This window comes from Cetorhinus maximus, unplaced genomic scaffold (genome assembly GCF_964194155.1).
Source record: "Cetorhinus maximus unplaced genomic scaffold, sCetMax3.hap1.1 HAP1_SCAFFOLD_423, whole genome shotgun sequence".
NCBI lineage: Eukaryota > Metazoa > Chordata > Chondrichthyes > Lamniformes > Cetorhinidae > Cetorhinus > Cetorhinus maximus.
Genome location: NW_027596368.1, coordinates 72154 through 93769, shown reverse-complemented (window position 1 = coordinate 93769; position 21616 = coordinate 72154). Strand labels below are relative to the sequence as shown.

Genomic DNA, 21616 nt, shown 5'->3' with positions numbered 1-21616 from the left:
CACCAGTGGGCTTTGTCTGTTCCATCGTCCTGTGCAGGCAATGGGCTGAGATAGGCAGTTTTTGCTTTTTCAGAGAATCACGGGAGCTCGTGTGAAATTTAACTTGAGACTACAGATGAGCGATGATTGTACTGAATAGCGGTGCAAGCCCAAAATAAAAACGGAAAATGCTGGAAAAACTCAATAGGAAGAACAGCATCCATGGAGAGAATGAAAAACAGAGCTAAAGTTTCGATTCCTATTTTAGTTTTAATTGTTTTGTTTTTATCCACGTATTTTTGTTTCTGTTGGTTTAATTTTATTCATTGCTTTATCCCCACCTTAGATCATGTTTTCATGCTTTTTCCCAAAACAGTCCCCTCCCCCAACCCACCTCTACAAATACCATCTATCACTTGTTCAAATTGTTCTTTCCAGAGTGCCTACCCTTGTCCTACCATTAGCACGTTCTTCTTTCTGATCTGAAAGCCACCATCTGCATCTACTTTTAGCCAGTATCACCATCATTAGCACACCTTTATCATTTTGTCCATGATATCTCTGGCAACCTTTCCTTTGCCTCAACGTAGCACTGGCCTTCTATCTAGTTTCACCTGCTCTACCCCACTTAAACATCAGACAGTTCATTACATTTTTACATCTCTTCAGCTCTGCAGAATTGTCATAAGGACTCCAAGTGTAAACTCTGTTTTCATCTCTCCACAGAAGCTCTAAGACCTGCATAGCTTTCCCAGTATTTTCTGTTTTTGTTTCAGGGTTCAATCAACCACAGTATTTTGCTTTTACATCAGTGGTGCAAGCTCGGTGAATCATATGATCTACTGTAGCTCCTATTTCTTCAATTCTTACCGTTAGAACTCACAATTGCCTGCATCACAATCCATTCTTTTACAATTTTGTCCATTCACTTCAACTGTCAAAGCCCCGCTGAAATGACAAGCTTCCATTTAACCGATGCCTATATTTATGTCATTGGCAATTATATATTCGTGGTCTTCTAAACTTCATCTAAGTTATTAGTCACTACAGTGGATATGTGAGATCATTGTGGGACACCTGGAGTCACAGCCTGCCAATTGTTATCGTTGTCCATTCCCTCTGTACTCTCTCTTCTTTCCACTGATCCTTAGCCAAAGTAATATTGCCTTCAATTCCATCATTATGAAACTTAGCTGACAGTCTCTTATGGAGGACTTTATCAGATGTCCCCTCGATGTTGATACACATAACGATCATAGACATTCCTCTGCAAAACACTTGAGTAAACACTTAAAAACATTAAATGCAATTCGTCAGGCAGAACTTGCCCTTTAAAAACAATGTTGGATTTCTCTGATCAGCGGAAACATTTCAAGATGTTTACACGCGCTTTATATAATAGTGACCCGTCGTAATTCCCCTTCAACAAAGCGTACTCCAGCTGAACTCGAATTCCCTGGTTTCCTGATATATTTCTTAAACGGCGGAATGAAATGGAAGAATTTCTAAACTTAAGGAGTGGTAGCCACGTGTATAGAATTGTAAAAGTTTATAGTTAAGGACATTTGTAGCACTTGACTAAATCCCTTAATATCCTGCAATAAAACAATCTGTCCTGAAAATTTGTAAGTGTTTTGTGTCAATAATTTCTCTGATACATTTCTCCTGCTGACGTGAACATTGTTGAGCCTATTCTTTCTGATGAAATTAATTTCCTTGGGATGCCTGGAATGATGACCTCTCCCTTCCATTCCAATAGTACAGGGATGCAATTATTCAGAATAGAAGCAAAAAACTGTTTATTCTGGAAATCCACAACAAAAATAATAATTAAACTACCTGTAAAAATTCAGCAGGTCTTGTATAATTATTCAGAATTGTTCAAAATATGTGTCATCTCGTTAATTTCATTGACAATGGCGTCATTATCAGATGCAACTTGCCTCACATCGCTTCTGGCTATTCCAATCTTAGAAACATGGAACATCAGAGCAGGAGTAGTTCATTTAGCCGTTATAAACTGCTCTGCAATTGAGTTCTAGGAGAATGTTAAAAGCTGGACATAAAATTTACTAAGTGGCAGGAAACAAAATAATAATTGTTGACGGGCGCTTTTGTGATCAGAGGGCTGTTTCCATTGTGGTTCCTGTTGACTTAGTAATAGTTCCTTTACTTTGTGTAGCGTCTGTTAATGATTTTAAATGTAAATGCAACATGGAGAACAGAGCTGACCTCCCGAGGTGTGGTGAGAGTGACTGTCCTTTACATCAAAGTAGCCTTTGGCCGCATGTGGAATCAATGAGCGCCAGCTAAACTGGAGTCAATGGGAATCAGGGGCAGAGCTCTCCACCGGCTGGGGTCATACCGAGCTCAAAGGACGATGCCTATGGTTGTTGGATGTCATTCATCTCAACACCAGGACATCACTGCAATAGTTCCTGAGGTTAGTGTACTAGGCCCAAGCATCCTCAGCTGCTTCATCAATGACACACCTTCCATCATAAGATCAGAAGTGGGGATGTTCGCTTATGATTGCACAATGTTCAGCACCATTGGCGGCTCCTCAGATGCTGAAGCGGTCCACGTTCAGTGCATCCAGGCTTGTGATGACAAGTTGAAATCAAATTTCGCGCCACACAAGTGTCAGGCAATGACCATCTCTAACAAGTGAAATTCCAACCATCGCCCCTTGATTTGAAATGGCATTTTCATTACTAAATGACCCACTATCAAAATCCAGTGGTTACCATTGACCAGAAACTGTACTGAACGATCCATTCAAATACTGTCTCTACAAGACCTGGTCAGACTCTAGGAATCTTGGCATGAGTAACGCGATATAGACTCCCCAAAGCCTGTCCACGATCTACAAGGCATAATTCAGGAGTTTGATAGAATAGTCCTTACTTGCCTGGATGAGTGAAGTTCCAACAACACTGAAGAAGCTGGACACCGTCCAGGACAAGCATTTCGCTAGATTAGCACCACATCCACAAACATTCAATCCCTCCACCACCGCCGCACTGTAGCAGCATTGTGCACCATCTACAAGATGCAATTCAGGAATTCACTAAGGCCCCTTAGACAGCACCTTCCAACCCACGACCACTATCACCTATAAAGACAAGAGCAGCAGATTGATGGGAATAACACCATCTGGACGTTCCCCTCTAAGGCACTCACCATCCTGACTTGGAATTATATCGCAATTCTTTCAATGTCGCTGGTCCAAAATCATGGTATTCCCTTCCTAACTGCATTGTGTGTGTACCTATACCACATGGGCTGCAGCCGGTCAAGGGGGCAGCTCACCACCACCTTCTCAAGGGCAACTAGGGATAGGAAATAAATGCTGCATCAACCAATGCAGCCCATAATCCGTGAATGGGTAAAAATTAAAATCAGCATTGTCATATCATTTGGCACTGCAATGTTGAAGGGCCGAATGGCATGCAGTTGCTTATATGCCTGATATTTGAATGCCTGCTATGTGCTTTGCTCTTTAAATCATCTCTGTTTCTGTTTTTTCCTTATTTCTGATAGTCTGTCCCTTTAACTGATGCTGGATTTGTAATCATCGTATTTTATGTGAAACATTTAGATAAACTATTAGCAAATTCTTCTGATCTGCTGCTCATAAATCGATATCGAGAATTAATGCCTCGGGGAAGGCTGCATCATAGTCAGGGTAAATAGCATGAATATGTTTGTTTTAGAAACCATAGCATAGTTGCAGGGGCTTGAAAGCAAACAAGTTGACAAAGCTATGGAATAAATTAAATTCAAATGATAATTATCATGTTGGATCTCAACTACAGCAATTACGCTTGCAAGGAGAGGTTGGGAAAGGTACCCAAGTGGCTATTTTATGTACGTTAAAGGACTCAACCATTACTCAGTTAATAGGAGGTGCACCAAAATATCGCTGTAGAATTCGGATTTCGAATATAAGCCACAGGAGAAATGGGTAAAGGTTTTAGGTGTAAATGGGATCGTCATCTGTCAGAAATTAATTGCTTGTTCTGACAAGGTTTTGGAAAAAAATAAATAGAAGCAAGAAAATCATTTTAAAAATATTGTTTGAAAAAACCTTATATTCTGGCAATGGAAATACAATTTGTGTAACTAAACTGGAATAGAATATTGACGAACAGATATGAAAATATTTTATGAATTGATCAGTAGGAGAATTAATCAGGAGAAATATAATAAAAACAAAATAGCCAATAATAACATTCACTGGATCAATAAATCGAATAGAACAAAACTAAATTTAAAGCCTGATGCCTGCAGTAAGTACTATGACAACAATTACGAGGGTGAGGAAAAGCAGGCCTCTCTCGCTCTCTATCTCTCTCTTTCTGTTTCTCCGGCTGACCCTCTCGCACATGTTTAATTTTGGAACATATAACATCACACAAGTCCACCAAACAGACTGAACACATTTAACGTGAAGACTTCAGCAATTCCATCCCCATCAAGATTATCTTTCTGTCATTTTACTCGAGGAAAGTTTCATTTTGCTTTGAACCTCTGGCGCAGAACAGACTCATCATTTCACCCACTTCCATTCCTCAGCACGGTTTGATATATTTCACCTTAAAGTGATTTACATGTACTCGCTTAGGTATACATGTTTTTAGGGTAGAGATACGGAACAATGGTCAGACTATTATGAGTAAGATGTGAAGATTTCTTTTTTCACTCAAAGCGTTGTGAATGTTTGGACTTTTCTGCCACACAAAGCAACAGATTTCTCGGTTGTTAAGTGTAATCAAGGCATGATTTAATCAAACTTTAATGTAATTGGGATGAAAGGCTATATGGAGTTTGTTAGCGTTTGAAGAAATATGTAATATTAGATGCAGTTGAATTGAAAGGGGCTGCAAGCTGAGATGGCAAATTGAACCGTTCCTTCATCTTAGGCACCGATGATTAAATGTGTTCACTGTGGTCATCGCCTATGTTTTTGTCCCTTTATTCTTCACAGTCTGTCTCTGCACCTGCTTGTTACTGATGCCTATATTTGTGTCATTGGCAATTTATATTCGTGGCCTTCTAAACTTCATCTAAGATATTAGTCACTACAGTGAATAGTTGAGATCCTTGTGGGACACCGGAAGTCACAGCCTTCCAATCGTTATCGTTATCCATTGCCTCTGCCCTCTGGCTTCTTTCCACTGATCCTTAGCCAAAGTAAAATTGTCTTCAATTACATTAATATGAAACTTAATTGGCACTCTCTTATGCACGACTTTATCAGATGTCCCCTGGATGTTGATACACATAGAAATCATAGACGTTCCTCTGTAAAACACTTGAGTAATAACTTCAAAACATTACATGCAATTCTTCAGGCAGCACTTGCCCTTTAAAAACAATGTTGGCTTTCTCTGATCAGCTGAAATATTTCAATATGTTCACATGCACTTTTTATCATAGTGACCTGTCGTAACTTCCCAACCAGAAAACTTGGTCCAGCTGAACTAAAATTCCCTGTTCCCTGCTGATCAATTTCTTAAACGGTTGATCGAAATGCAAGATTTTCTAAACTTAAGGAGTGGTAGCCAAGTGTACAGAATTGTAGAAGTTTCTAGTTAAAAAGACCTGTAGCGTTTGACTATATACTTTAGTATCCGGAAATAAAACAATCTGGTCCTGAAAATTTGTAAGTGCTTTGTACCATTAATTTATCCAATACTATTCTCCTGCTGACGTGAACTTTGTGGAGCCTTTTGTTTCTGATTTACTATTAATTTCCGCAGGATGCCTCGCCTGGTGACCTCTCCCCTCAATTCAAATACGACAGGAATGCAATTATAATGAATAGTAAAAAAAAGAACTGTTGATGCTGGAAATCCACAACAAAAATAAGAATAAAAATACCTAGAAAAAATCGGCAGGTCTTATAGAATAATTCAAATTTATTCAGATGGCGTCATTGTCAGATGCAACTTTCCTCACATCGCTTCTGGCTATTCCATTCTTAGAAACATGGAACATCAGAGCAGGTGTAGGTCACTTCGCCCGAATACAATGTTCCTCAATTGAATCTCATTATGGTGATGCTTTACCGAAAATCTGTGCTCTATTGCTCTCCCCAGGTTTCTTAACACGTTGAACGTCCATAAATCTACCTATTTCCGTCTTAACTACATTCGGTGATCTGGCCAACACAGCCATATGTAGGATGGATTGCCATATGTCTACCTGAAACAGAGTGAAAAAGTTTTTCCTCATTGCAGTCCCAAATGCATAACCCGTTACCTCAGATTATGGCCACAGTATTTCGAGCCACCAATAAAGGAAACATCATCACTGCATTATGTATGTCCATCCCTGTCAGAATGCTGTTCATTCAATGAGACCCCCTCCCATTCACCTAAACTCCAGCAAATACAGGCTTAAGCAGCCCTATTTCTCTTCATGCGGCAATCCTGCCATCCCAGGAACCATTCTGCTGAACATTCTTTGCACTCCCTATGTGGAAATGCATAATTCCCTAGGGAGGGAGAACAAAACTGCGCACAATACTCCACGTGTGTTCTCACCAAGCGCCAGTAATGCTGCAGGAAGCCATCCAAACTCCTCTCATCAAGCCCTCACGCAATGAATCTTAAATCACCAATTCCAAAAGTTCTCCCTTAACTCTTCTACTATTTGCAAACCATTATCAAAGCTTTAATGGTTATTCTGGTATTCTGTCCAAGTTTCTTTAAATATTGTCCTTTTCTGATCCTTCCTTTCTGACCTGTCAGCATTTTTTGCTCTTTGTATCGTTCCCATGAAGCTGGATCTGTGCTTATGCATTTATTTACTCATTTATTTTATTTTCATGCCATGGTTTTCTTCACTCCTAGTTGCCCGTGAATGTCTTTTTGGCAAGTGGAAGTATTTCATGTTTGTATATAAGTTGGTCCCAGCACCCAATTAAATTATCTTTCAGCAACCCTCCAATATTGTTTGTCCTCCACATTCACAGCTTGGTACCCTCATGTTTGCCAGAGAGGAAATATTCTCAGACAAATCAAGAATCTCGCCACTCCTCTTGCATGTGATGGTCTGCGTAACCCATACGTCATGGAGGATGCATTGAAAAATATGTAAGTAAGGCTAATATAAAATTAATAACTAGTACACAATTGGTATCCAGGGTACGGGAATGGATCTCAGGAAGGAATGCTCAGAAAAAAATAATGAAATTTAAAGGGATAAAATAACAACGTGTATTTTTTTTAATAACGTGAACAATTGGCTTCAGAATAATACATATTAAGCTGAAAATTAAGAAGAAGCTGATCACAATAAAGCACCATGGCAAAAAGCACCTTTCAACAAAATTGAAAGTAAAGTGAAAGGTAATCACAAAATGCAATGAACAGAAAGAAGAATACAACAAAGAGGAACTGGTAGCGTTTAGAATTAAAGTAAGGATTAGAAGTTAGGGAGGCAAAGTGGAACTATGAGAATTAATTTTCATCTTACATAACAAGAAACACTAAAGCATACCATAGGGAAGCTAATATCAAAAAGGATGCAGCATTATAGAAAGGAATGTGATTTAAATGGAGTGGTTGCAGAAGAGATCACCAGGATGTTGCCTAGGATGAAACATTTAAGTTATGAAGGGAGGTTGTAAAGATTCGGTTAGTTTTCTTTGGAGCAGAGAAGGCTGAGGGGCGACCTGATCGAGGTGTACAAGATTATGAGGAGCATGGACAGGGTGGAGAATTAACAGCTGTTCCCCTTATTTGAAGGGCCAGTCACGAGGGAACACAAGTTCAACGTGAGGGGCAGGATGTTCAGGGGGATATGAGGAATAAAGTTTTTAGCCGGAGGGTGGAGATGGTCTGGAATGGACGGCCTGGGAGGGTGGCGAAGGCCGGTTGTCACACATCCAATCTAAACACCTGAATGAGCACTTGGCACATGAGAACATTCAAGGCTATTACCAAGTGCTGGTAAAGGGGATTAGGTAGGTATGTCAGGTGTTTCTCACATGTTGGTTGCGGACTCGATTAAATTAATGAAGGGCCTCTTATGCGCTGCATGATTCTGTGATTAATTCAGGTTCATTAACCGGCGGACAGTGTATCTCAATTTATGAGCTGAGAAACAACAGACACTTATTTCCCCTAACGTTTAGAAATCAACGTGACAATACACATTTACAGTCACAACATTTTCCTCATTCTCCCTTGTGGAGGAGTCAAAACTCCACAGACCAGATATCCCTCTCTTTCTGTCTCATTCATATTGATTTGGGTGTTTCCTTTTTAGTTGCTGCTCTATCTCTGCCCCTCTCACATATCTGTGCCAACGTTCCAAATTAAGACGGCTCCTGTAACATTTTTTTTTTGTGCCAGACAATAACTTATTGTGTCATGTTATTCTTTGATCGATGTCACTGGCAAGGTCGGCATTTATTGCCCAACCCTAATCGCCTTTGAACCGAGTGGCATACAAGTCGTTTTCAGTGGGTAATTGAGAGCGAAACATTTTGTAGAAGACCTGAAGTCACATGCAGGCCAGGCCAAGTAAGGATGGCAGGTTTACTTTACTTAAGGGCATTAGTGGACCAGATGGATTTTTACGAAAACCGTGTCAATGTCACCGTGGCTGAGACTAGCTCCCCAATTCCTGTTTATCAATTGAATTTAAATTTCACCAGCTGCCACGGTGCAACTTGAGCCGTGGTCATCTAGATTACTAGGCTTCTGACATTACCGCTATACCACCGTACTCCGCCCCTCCACCCCCACAACCCTACCCAACGCCCACCCCCCCAAACCCCGCACGCTGCGTGAGCCAGCCTCAGCTGCTGCTTCCACAATTTTAAAACGAACTTTCATGCATGTGTCAAAGTGGCGTTGAGTCTTGCACGATATTGTTTTAAACCTGAGGGAAGTTAATGTTTGGATTATGCTGCAGTTCAGCTTCCCTTCCATGGCTCAGCAGAATTCCAGAACCCATTTCTTCCAATTCAATTTGAAGTGTATATATTCAAAGTTTATCTATACTTGCTAGCTGGGCAATCAAAATTGAGACACATCCACTGAGATTAAGACTATTAACCTAGTGGTAATTTTAGGAAAAATGACTTCACACAAGTTTTGTGAACTTTGGAATCATCCACCGCAAAGAATTGTCCATGTTCAGCCGCTATGCATATTTGGGGCTCATTTTGGTAGGTTTTTAGATAATAAGTCATATGAAGATACTGCAGGAAGTTAGTGTTAATGATATATCAGTATTATCACAATGTTGGGCTTTGCCACATCAGCGAGCCGAATGTCAAACCGCTCCTTCTATTTCTGATGTTTCTATCCCTGCGTTGTGCGTTGGTATTTAAATCTTCTTGGTCTTTTTTCCCTTATTTATAACAGTCTGTCCCGGTAACTGAAGCTGTTTTAGCCAACTTCCAAATTTATCTGAAACATTTGAATAATTTGTATGCAATTGCTGTTGACCTACTGATCAGAATTCCAAATCGAGAACACATTCCTGAGTGAATGCTGCGTCAGTGCCAGGTGAAATAACATGAACAACTCCATTCCAGAAACCATCACAATAATAGGATATTCACCAAAATTGTGCTGACAGGTCTAGATATTGTATAAAATCCACAGGAGGAATGAACTATCACTTTAGCTGGAATTGGGAACTTAACCTGTCAGAAATTAATAGCTTGTTCTGACAAGGATTCGGAAAAACAATATAAGTAAGAAAAGCCCAAAAATAATTGATTGGGGGTTGTGGGAACTAATATTCTGTCAGTGGGAATTTCATTTGAGTAAATGAACTGGAATAGAAAATTGTCGAACAACACAATAAATATTTTAGAAGTTTCAAAGTGATCAGGAGGAAAATATTCCCTAAAATAAAAACAAAATAGGCAGTAATGATACAGCCTGGTTCCAGAAATGAAACAGAACAATATTAAATTTAAAGCAAAATGCCTGCAGTAACTACAGAGACAATAAAGGAGAGAATGACGAAAAGGAAATCTCTCACTTTCTTTCTCTGATTTTCTTTTGTCATATTTATTATAAAGACAGATTTTCCTTTTATCCTCTGACGCAGGCCTGTCTCAAACATCATTCCCGAGCTCGATTTGTAATATTTCATTTGGTGGGACATGCATCTGCTCGGCTATCTATGCATGTTGGGTGGAATGTCTAAGCCCTAGAGAATCGGGACTAGGGACAGCAATTTATAAGTAAGGTGTGACCAAATGTATTCACTCAAAGCGTTTTGAATCTTGCAGTTTATATGCCACAAAAAGCAGCAGATTGCTCTGTCGTTTAGTACAATCAGAAATGTTCTAATCAAACATGTTGATGCTTCTGGGATGAAAGGCTATATGGAGAGTTCAGCATTTGAAGACAATAAATTTACGAGATACAATTGAATTGAATAGGGCTGCAAGCTAAGATAACGAAATAAACTAACCTTGTGTCCATGGCTCATGTCCTGATGAACAGATGCGTTCAATATCTTTCTGGTCATCTTCTGTGCTTTCCCTCCCCGTCCAACCACCCTTATTTTCCACAGCCTGTCTCTGGAACTGAAGCGATTTTGTCAGTTTCCAAATTTCCTTCAGCATTTAAATAATTGGCAGCAATTGGTTCTTGCTGCAAACCGCATTTACACCTGGGATACGGGCTGTTCAACGAAGGGCGGATAAGAGACAGTTTAAACAACGCGAAGTGCATTCTTCAGCCCAACTGACATTGGAAGAAATTGGATGAAAATATGTGACCAAAGTCATGAAATGTTTAAATGCCCCACGGAAGGAATGAGTTCAGGCGTAATTTGAAGCAATACCAGCCAGATGTAGGAAGATGAAAATAATAATATTCGCAATATTAATAATAATAAATTATTCAAATAGATTGGGGAAATTGATATTAGCGATTGTGGTTGATTGGAGATGTCTGTACACTGACTGGTGTCTCTCAGTCCCCTCTCTCTCTCAGGGAGATATCTGTACACTGATTGGTGTCTCTAAGTCCTCTCTCTCTCAGGGAGATATCTGTACACTGACTGGTGTGTCTCAGTCCCTCTCTCTCTCAGGGAGATATCTGTACACTGACTGGTGTCTCTCAGTCCCCTCTCTCTCTCAGGGAGATATCTGTACACTGACTGGTGTCCCTCAGTCCCCTCTCTCTCTCTCTCTCTCTCTCAGGGAGATATCTCTGAGACTGAGACTGTACACAGTTTTTCACGTTTGCTCCCACCGCTGCTCTGTAAATGCAATCAGAATGAGTTACTACTCTACCCCCAATTGCTTTGCAATAAATGTTTCTCGCTGCTGGTTTGATTTACCTGGATGTTAACTTTCTGTGATTCAGGTACAAGGAGACCCTGTCCCCTCCGAATGCAAAACTTTCCCAGCTTCTCGCCGTGGAAATAGTTATCCTGCATGTTGCGTTTTCCCTGCCAAAGTGGATCGGTTGAGGGTGAAGTTCTCTCACTCTATTTTACCCTCCATTGCCACAGCCCCTCTCTCCCTGTGAATTTTAACAGAACTGGCCTTAAATGTTCCTTTGCAGCCCCCCAACCCCCCCCCCCCCCCCCCCCCCCTCTCCCCCCCCCCTCCCCCCCCCCCCCCCCCCAACCTCCTGTGGCCTTCCACCTCACACAGTGAGAAACTCCAACGTTAGAGGTTTCGGCGACCGGCTGATTGTGGGATCTTACTGTGCTTGTGTGCACACTCTGAAGCTGGGTCATTTCGGGGAGATCGGTGAAGGATTTTGTGATGCCCCTGCTCCCTTTCCCCCCCCCCACCTCCCACCCCCCTTCCACCTTCATTCCATCCTTGCTATCTGCTGGGTGTAATACTCGGTATTGTTTATTAAACCCCTCACTACGGCGAACCCCGAGTGTTCTCCAATTTCTTTCAAACATTCAACGGACAGTGAATCCTCTTTGCCCAAGAGTAGGGCTGGTGGAAGACCAGAAATATAATTCAAAGTCAGGACCGTGAGTGGCTTGGAGGGGAACTTCCAGGTGGTGGTGTTCCCCATGTGTGTGCTGCCCTTGTCCTTCTAGATGGTAGTGGTCGTGGGTTTGGAAGGTGCTGTCGAAGGAGCTTTGGTGAGTTCCTGTGTTGCATCTTGTAGATGGTACACACACTGTTGCTACTGTGCGTCGGTGGTGGAGGGAGTGAATGTTGAAGGTGGTGGATGGGGACTGAGTACTTACACAACACAAAACCTCAAACACTTGGAAAACACAAAAAAAGAAAGAAAAGTTACTTTCTTGAAACTCTCCCAGGCGGTCTGAAAGGTCCACTTCCACATGTTCTGTGTAAACGATTCAGTTTGTAGCACATAGAGCCTCTAAGGGAGACTACTCCTCTCTAGAGCTTGATGCAACGCATCCACGCATGGAAATAAATTTCAATGCTTCTACCGAGAAAAGCTGGCTGGAAAATCAACTCTCAGACAGGCTCCGAACTGTAAGTACAGAGAACAGGCTTTCCAGCTGTCTCATCATTTACAGAGGTTTCCTCAGAGAGCAGGATTTAAACCTCATGGGCTTTGCCTGTTAACTCGCTTTGCCCTCGCCCCGTCCAGCTTACCTCTGGCTGCTCCCTTTGTTTTGTGATTTTCCAACGTGAAATGAATAATTATTCGACGCCCCTCCCCTCACATTTTGACAAATTTAAGCAGCACCGCCCTTGTGTCTGTGTTTGGGGGGGACTGTCCCTCCCTAGTGGCACATTCAGTAGATAGAGGGAGAGTCTCTTAGATCAGGCTGTTGAAAATGGAATTCTCTTACACACGTCCGTTCCTGCCTCTTTTTGTTTTTTTCTTCACCCCCTCTCTGTTACTCTCTTTTAATTTCTATCTTTCCCTTTCTCCCTCCTGACTCTCTCGTTCTGTTTTTCTTCCTTATCTTTCTCTTTCCCTTAGCCTGGAATATATCTCACCCGTCTCTTCCGTTACAAGTATAATTTTGCGAAAACCAGTTTGTCTGTTTCCAGTTCAACTCTTAACTCTTCCAATCCAGGTTCCTGATTGCCGGCCGCGAGTTTTTAAACATTTCCCTTACGAATTCTAAATGAGGCTCCTTTCAATGCGGTTCCTTTGCAGGCATTTGTAGGCTTAGAGCTGCTTAGATAATGACATTGCCTCAGCCCTGAACAGACAAACTCCTCTCTGAGATACTCTGCCTCTCCCTTTGAAAGCAAAGTTTGATCGTATCGCCCGTTCCATTGAAATCCACCTATCCTAACATTAAAACCCCTTCCATTGTCCCAATTTTATTAGTAACACAAACACCTTGCTTGGTGTCTCCAAGCTAGGTGCAATATTTCACCCCCAATCTGCGAATAGTTCACTCAACAAAATGCAAATGTACACTTTTCCTTACTGTTTACATCACAAAACTCCTGTACATCAAAGCACCCAGACTTGTTGGCTTTAATCCAATTAAAGCACCCACACACTCACAACCACAGACGCAGACCATACTACAAGCCCAATTTAAAATAATTATCCATGACATGATATACGTGAATATATCTTCATGACAAGTCCAAGAGCTACAAAGTTACGCTGACCTCGTATCAGACATTCGTTTAGCTCAGATGGAGAACTGCCTCCATTTCTGGGGGTCAACACTTTAGGAGCAGGTGAAGAGAATGAGGAAAAAGATTCATGAGAATGGGTCCAAAAATTCCCATCTTCAGTGAGGAAGATCGATTGAAGAGTTTAGGAATGTTTTCCTTGGAGAAACGAAGGCTCAGTGCAGATTGGATAAATGTGTTGAAAATGATCAGGGAGTCTCTACAGAAGTAGAGCAGCGAGAAACCGATCGGGGATAATGGGGAACTGATTTGAAGCAATTAGCAAAAAATGCAAAATGGAGATGAGGTGTTCGGTAGCCGAGGGGTTAGACACGGGAGAATAAGGCTAATTCCGTGACGATTTCCCCGTAAATTACGACATTGTAGGTTATCCTTCATGTCCCGCAGGGAGGACTCTGACTCTCCTTCTGCTACATTTACATCCGCTCCTCCAGCCATCACCTCTTGCCCGATGGTTCGCTGCTCATTGTCGTGTGACTATTGGGAGTTTGTGGATAAATATTCCATTCATGGACAGGAAACCCTGGGAGATGCTTCTGGGCTGTTCTCAGTTATTGTTTTTTCTTCATGAATTGAATCATTGATATAAGCGGATATTTCACCGCGTTCTTGACCTGCTCCCTGAAAATGGACTGAGTCACCCCGTAAATAAATGTGTTTGTGCAACAACTGAAACTCACCAGCATAAACCCGACTTGTCTTACGATGTATTGAACGTTGTTGTAAGCTGTTCCTGTAATGTTGGAATATAAAAATTCTATAACATTGACTAACCACAGAAGTATGAAGCTGCCGGAAATGGTGAAGAGTAATCTGATAGACTTCCTTCTGCTCTCCATCTCTGGGTCACTCTGGCTCTCTCCCTCGCTCTGACCCCTGTGTCTCTTACGGACTTTATTGGCCACTAAAATATGGCTGACGGTCAGAGCGTTGAACAACAGAATTAAAAAGAATGGGAGGGAGGGGTTGAAAATCGTATAAAACCACTTAAATCCCGCCCATCCAATGTCAGTAAAATAGCTGGGCTTTGTAAAACAGCCCCAGGGGACATTGTCAATTATCACTCCAGGTTCCTGTGTAAAGTAGAAGGGGGTGTTTATTAAACATGACAGAATGTCAGTTGTTGCTAGAACCACAGCCGCAGTTTTCCCGGTGCAATATTTAGCTCTCAGCTTCTGTCAACAAATTGCCACAAATCGATAAAAGGAGAAAGTGATGGTGAGCCAGACAGAACAGCTTTTTGCAGCAGTTCTCATGAGAGGGTTAAAACTACACACAGGGGTGATGTCCAGGAAAGACACTGGGAAATAATGATATTTGATCTGATAGAGAATGACCTCCGTTATAACGACCAGTAGGTCTGCTGTTGCCATAGCCATCAGGTATCGAGTGGTGCAGGTGGAGAGGCCACACTTTCCCCTGGACAGATTAACAATTGCCAGTAAATTAGCTGTAAGTTGGAGAAGGGGAACAAATGCAGAATATTACTGAAAACACGTTTCCCTGTCTGGCCCAGAGAGCAAGGACATGAGTTTAGCATCAGGTAAAACCCCTCGGACTGCACCACCTCCATCCCTGGTTCAGATACTCCCCACAGGATCAGAACACACTGGACAACATTCTCGTCTGGTATTGGACACTACTTGGCTGTGGATATTCCAGGATCAGAACACATTCCCCCTCTGCCCTGGGACATTGAGAAGCTCTGAGATCCACATGTGCACACTTCCGATATATACCCTACTCTGGGACAAGTTCCACCATTGAGCCGAGGATCAGAGGCTGTCCAAAAAAACTGCCTCTCACCTGAAAGGGAATGGGTGTCTGCCAGGCAGAGCAAAATTACTAGGCAGGCATTGCAGCAGGTCCCCTTGCTCCATCCCCCTCCGAAACCGATTTTCCATTTCGGAAACAGCTGAAGGAGATGGTTTCTCACGGAAATGCACCAAAAGCCAAGTCCCTGGTACCAATCACGGCTCAGCTGAACAGGGGCGGGGGGGGGGGGGAGATGAAAGATTGGGAGAATAATACTGATAGGGGATTCTGTCTTAAGTGGAACAAATAGACCTTTTTGCAGTTGGTGACTTAACAGCAGGATGGTGTGTCGCCTCCCTGGTGCTAGGGTCCAGGATGTCACTGAGTGTCTGCAGGACATTCAGAAGGGAGAGAGTGAACAGCTAGAGGTCATGGCACACATCACTGCCAATGACATAGGTAAAAAAGAGGGATTCAGCCCTGCAAGCAGAATAAGTGGAGCTAGGAATTAAATAAGAACGCAGGAACCCAATGTTAGCAATCTCAGGATTACTGCCAGTGTCACGTGCTAGCGAGATCAGGAATAGGAGAACACACTGGATGAATGTGTGGCTGGAGAGATGGTGCAGGATGCTTGATTCCTGATGCGTGGTGACCGATTCTGGGGAAGTTGGGACTTGGGAACAGCTGCACCCCAGCAGGACCGGGACCAATATCCTCGCAGGTATATTCGCTATGACTGTGGGGGGAGGGTTTAAACTAGAGAGGCTGGGGGATGAGAGGCTGAGGGTGGGCGCAGACACAAGAGAGGGAAACAAAGGCAGAACTGAAAGACAAAAAAGTAATAAAAGCAAAAGCGCAAGGGGAGGAAACAAGGGCAAATAGGGTCAAAGTAAAAAAAAAGGTGTGTAAAAAGACAAGTCTAAAGGCCCTGTATCGGAATGGGTGGAACATTCATGATAAGGTCAATGAATTAACAGTGCAAACAGTTGTAAAGGGGTCCGATGTGATTGTGATTACGGAGACATGGCTGCAGGGTGACCAAGGCTGGGAACTGAATATCCAAGAGTACTGCCTCTTTAGGAATGGCAGGGAAAACCGGAAAAGGAGTTGGCTTGGGCTGGCTTGTTATGGGTGATTTCAGCATGATGGTGAATGAGGATATTGGCTCTGAAAACCCAGAGCTAGAATCTTTCCGGGTGGTGCTAAGCAGATACAAAGAGCGGAAAAGATCAGTGGGAGTAGTCGATAGGCCTCCAAACAGTCGGGGAAGGGCAGGAGGCAAATAGAGACGCATGTAACAAGGTTGCTGCAGTAACCGTGGGTGAATTTAATTTACATATAGACTGGGCAAAACAAATTAACAATAATACTGCGTGCAAATGAATTCCTGAAGTGTGTACGAGATGTTTTCTTTACACCAGTATGCCCAGGAAACAACTGGGGAGCAGGTGTTCCCCGGCTTGGTATTGTACAAAGAGAAGCGGTTGGTCAATCATTATTCTGCGGGTCCTGTAGGGAACAGTGACCATAACTTGATCGAATTCTTCATCGGGATTGGAAGTGAAGTGGACCAATTCGAAACTGGGTTCCTAAATCTGAACAGAGGAAACTAGGAAGGTATGAGGCGTGGGATGCCGAAGGAAGATTGGGGAAGATCTTTAAAGTCATGATGGGCAATTAAGGAGCAAATATATGCATTGCAACAGCTACACATTTCTCCCTGGCACAAAAAAAAACACAGCAGGAAAAGTGGCCAAACCAGTCCATACAAAATGTATTAAGGGTAGTATTAGATCCAAAGAGGAGCCATATAAAGTTGTTAGAAAAAAGTAGCATGCCTGAGGATTGGTAGCAGTTTAAAATACAGAAAAGGAGGACCAAGAGTTTGATTAAGAGAGGAAAAATAGAGTATGAGGGTAAACATGAAAGGAACATAAAAGAGGACTGTAAAAAGCTTCAATAAGTATGTAAGAAGAGAAAAAATTGGTGAAGACAAATGCAGGTCCCTTGCAGTCCGGAACAGGAGGATTTATAACAGAGAACTAGAAAATGGCAGAGCAATGAAACAACTTCCCCAGGAAGACACAAGTATCTTCCCAAAAATACTGGATAACCAAGGGTCTAGTGAAAGGAGGAATTGAAAGGAATTAGTATGACTAAAGCAAGAGTGCTGGAGAAATGAATGGGAGTGAAAACCAATGAACCTCCAGGGCCTGATAATTTACATCCCACGGTACTTAAAGAGGGTTTCCTTCTCTCACTCCTGCTCTCTCTCTATTTTTCTCTCTTGTCCAGTCTCCTTATTTCTCTTTCCCTCTTGCCCAATCTCTCTCTCTTAGAAGCATAGAACCATAGAAAAGGTACAGCACAGGAGGAGTCCATTTGGCCCATCTTGTCCCTGCCAGCCCGAGGAGACCCAGGTGCTGTTTCTAATCCAACCTTCCTGCACCCGGCCCATAGCCCTGCAGCTTACCGCACTTAAGGTGCAGATCCAGGTACTTTTTAAAAGAGTTTACAGTTTCTGCCTCTGCCACCAACTTGGGCAGTGAATTCCAGATACTCACTACCCTCTGCGTAAAAAAAGCTCTTCCTTATGTTCCCCCTACACATTCTGCCACTTATCTTGAATCTATGTCCCCTGGTTCTAGAATTCTCCACCAAGGGAAACAATGTTATCCTGTCCGCTCTATCTATTCCCCTCATCATTTTGTACACCTCAATCAAGTCACAGTCAAAATGGGTTTATGAAAGGGAAATGATGTTTGACAAACCTACCGGAGTTTTTGAAGGGATAAATAGCAGAATTCATAAGGGATAACCAGTGGATGTGGTGTATTTGGATTTTCACACAGCTTTTGAGAAAGACCCACATAAGAGGATAATGTGCAAAGTTCAAGCACATGGGATGGGGGTAACATATTGACATGGATTGAGAATTTGCTAGCAGACTGGGAACAGAGAGTAGGAATAATTGGGTCTTTTTCTGAGTGGCAGAAAGTGTTCCGTGGGGTACCGCAGGGATCAATATTTGGGCCCCAGCTACTCACAATATTTATTAATTATTTGGTTGAGGGAGCCAAATGTGATCATTCCAAGTTTGCTGATATCACCAAACTAGGTGGGAACATGAGCGGTGAGGGGGATTTTAAAAGGATGCAAGGCAATTTAGACAAGTTGAGTGAGGGTAAATACATGGCCGGGGCTGCATAATGTCTTTAACAAAGCAGCCGCTACGATTTTACCTCTTCCTGCTACAAAAATAATTTCCAAGTGATGCGGCTGTAACACGAAACTCCAGTCAAATCGTCTCAGATTTTTGGGATGAAATATTAATAAAGAGGGTTAGAGGATTATTCGTCGGTATCAATAATAGTCTCTGCAGAGTTGTGAGATATGTAGATTTCAAAATGTTGTAGAGCCAACATCGAAGTCAATGTCTTTATTCCCACAGTTGGGAACATTTGCTGGCGAGGGTTCAGTCCCCAAGAATAGTAACTAACTGGCCCATTGTTCCCCATCTCATATCCCTGTCATAAAACTGCACCGACACCCACCTCACATGCATCAACAGGCGATTTCAATGCCTTCCCCTAATTCAGCTCTGCTAAAACCGTTACAGTGCTCAGTCCAGCCTCCACACTGTCAAAGGCTCCTTGACAACCCTTTGTCTGCACAATTTTCTGTACACTCTTTAACAAGCGAACCTGGGGTTCCACTACAGTGCAGAGAACTGGAGCTAACTCCTGTTAGAATCCATTAATGTGTTTCGACTGCAAAATCTCTCCATCTGTCTGAGCAACTGGTAAATAACTTTCAAATCATTGCCCCTTGATGTTCAATGGCATTACCATCACTGAATCCCCCACTATCAACATCCTGGGGGTTACCATTGACCAGAAACTGAACTGGACCAGCCATATAAATACTGTGGCTACAAGAGCAGGTCAGAGGCGAGGAATCCTGCAGAGACTAACTCACCTCCTGACTCCCCAAAGCCTGTCCACCATCTACAAGAAACCAGTCAGGAGTGTGATGGAATACTCCCCACTTGCCTGGATGTGTGCAGCTTCCTCAACACTCAAGAAGCTCGACACCGTCCAGGGCAGAGCTTCCCGCTTGATCGGCACCCCATCCACAAACGTCCACTCCCTCCACCACCGACACACAGTGGTAGCGGTGTGTGTACCAGCTACAAGATGCACTGCAGGAGCTCACCAAGCCTCCTCAGACAGCACCTTCGAAACCCACGACCACTACCATCTAGAAGGACAAGGGCAGCAGACACATGGGAACACCACCAACTGAAAGCTCCCTCCCAAGTCACTCACCATCCTGACTTGGAAATATATCAGCCATTCCTTCCCTGTCGCTGGGTCAAAATCCTGGAACTCCCTCCCTAACCGCACTGTGGGTGTACCTACACCACAAGGACTGTAGCGGTTCAAGAAGGCAGCTCACCCCCACCTTCTCAGGGCCAATGTGGAAGGGTGATATATGATGGCCCTGCCAGCGATGCTCAGATCCCATGAATCAAAAAAAACCCAGACTCCCTCGAATCCCTTCCTTCATAGAGTTTACCCTCACTGAGGTCTGATTAAACGTGAGGTGATATTCCACTGAATGCAAGAACGTGTTTATTCTGAAAGCCTGTGGATTGTAAACAGAGGTTTACTGACAGTTGAGGGAATTGAATCAAACTGCAGAGATAATATAAGACATTTCACTTAAGGTAATGCGGCCATTGACCGGCTATGTAGATAAAGGTGACCACTCGATCAGCAGGTAACGTGATCTGTCACTGATTGAAACCAGAGAGCAGCTCCCACACAGATTGACACGACTGCAAATGTCCTAGTCACTTACCTGGGACACTGACGATAGCGAGACTCACATAGAATGTTTTATCGAAAACGTCAAATGCTCCAAGCATTTTAACTTAGCAGTGATCTGTCCCTGAAAGCTGCAGGCAACCTCTGCACTAAACTCTGAAGTGACACATTCACAAAGCCCTTATTTATACCTTCTGGAATGTCTCCTTGGAGATAGTGAGATTGCAACACCCTTCTACTTAGCTTACTGAATACCTGGAAACAAACATATTAGAGCACCGAGTTAATTCCAGGTAGGAATAGAACATGTTTATCTCGGAGATTCTGTTATTAAAATCAAAATATAATCGTGAGTTTATCAGCCCTGTTCCACTGCACTGGTGGTTGTAGCTGCTCTCTTTAAACGTGGACATTCAGTTAAGTGATTAAATTATTAAAGTTGGAAATTTGTGGATATTTGTTGCTGAAGCCGAATAATCAAGTATCTGAAATCTTCCAAGTGTGCACATTGATACAAAAACACAAGGATACATGAAAAGATTGCACCACTTCAAACCAATCGAGACACTCCAGTTGATGCAGACCTTCCAAACAATATGGACCTTCAAACAGATACAATCCTCTCACAATATGGACCTTCAAAACAATATGGACCTTCGAACAGATACAATCTTCTCACAATATGGACCTTCAAAACAATATGGACCTTCAAACAGATACATTCGTCTCACAATATGGAACTTCAAAACAATATGGACCTTCAAACAGATACAATCGTCTCACAATATGGAACTTCAAAACAATATGGACCTTCAAACAGATTCAATCGTCTCACAATATGGACCTTCAAAACAATATGGACCTTCAAACAAATACAATCTTCTCACAATGTGGACCTTCAAAACAATATGGACCTTCTAACAGATACAAACTTCTCATAATATGGACCCTCATCACAATATGGACCTTCAAAACAATATGGACCTTCAAACAGATACAATCTTCTCACAATATGGACCTTCAAAACAATATGGACCTTCTAACAGACACAGTCCCTCCAACCAGTATAGACTCACCAAACAATGCTGACCCTGCAAAGGGTACAGACTCTGCAACGCATTCAGAATCTACAACCCTTACAGACCCAGCAACTGATACAGGCCTTCCCAAAAATATTGACTTTTGTATTTTTAAAATCTATTCTTTGATGGGATGTGGGCCTTGCTGGTAAGGTCAGTATTTATTACCATAATTCTTTAACTTTAGCAAAAGAATAGCTCGCCAAGCGATTCCCGAGGGGCGTTTCAGAGTTAAGCACGTTGACCTGGGTAAGGAGTCACGTGAAGGCCAGACCGTAGGACCGCAGTTTTACTTCCCAATAGGACATTTGTAAACTAGATGGGTTTTTACCACAATCAATGGTAGTTTCATGGTCACCATTACTGAGGCCAGA

General features: G+C 42.5%; 1 pseudogene; it reads right to left on the bottom strand.

Moving 5' to 3' along the window:
* Positions 1–14127: 14127 nt before the first annotated feature.
* Positions 14128–20264, bottom strand: LOC144673659 (putative G-protein coupled receptor 139; annotated as a pseudogene).
* Positions 20265–21616: the final 1352 nt, after the last annotated feature.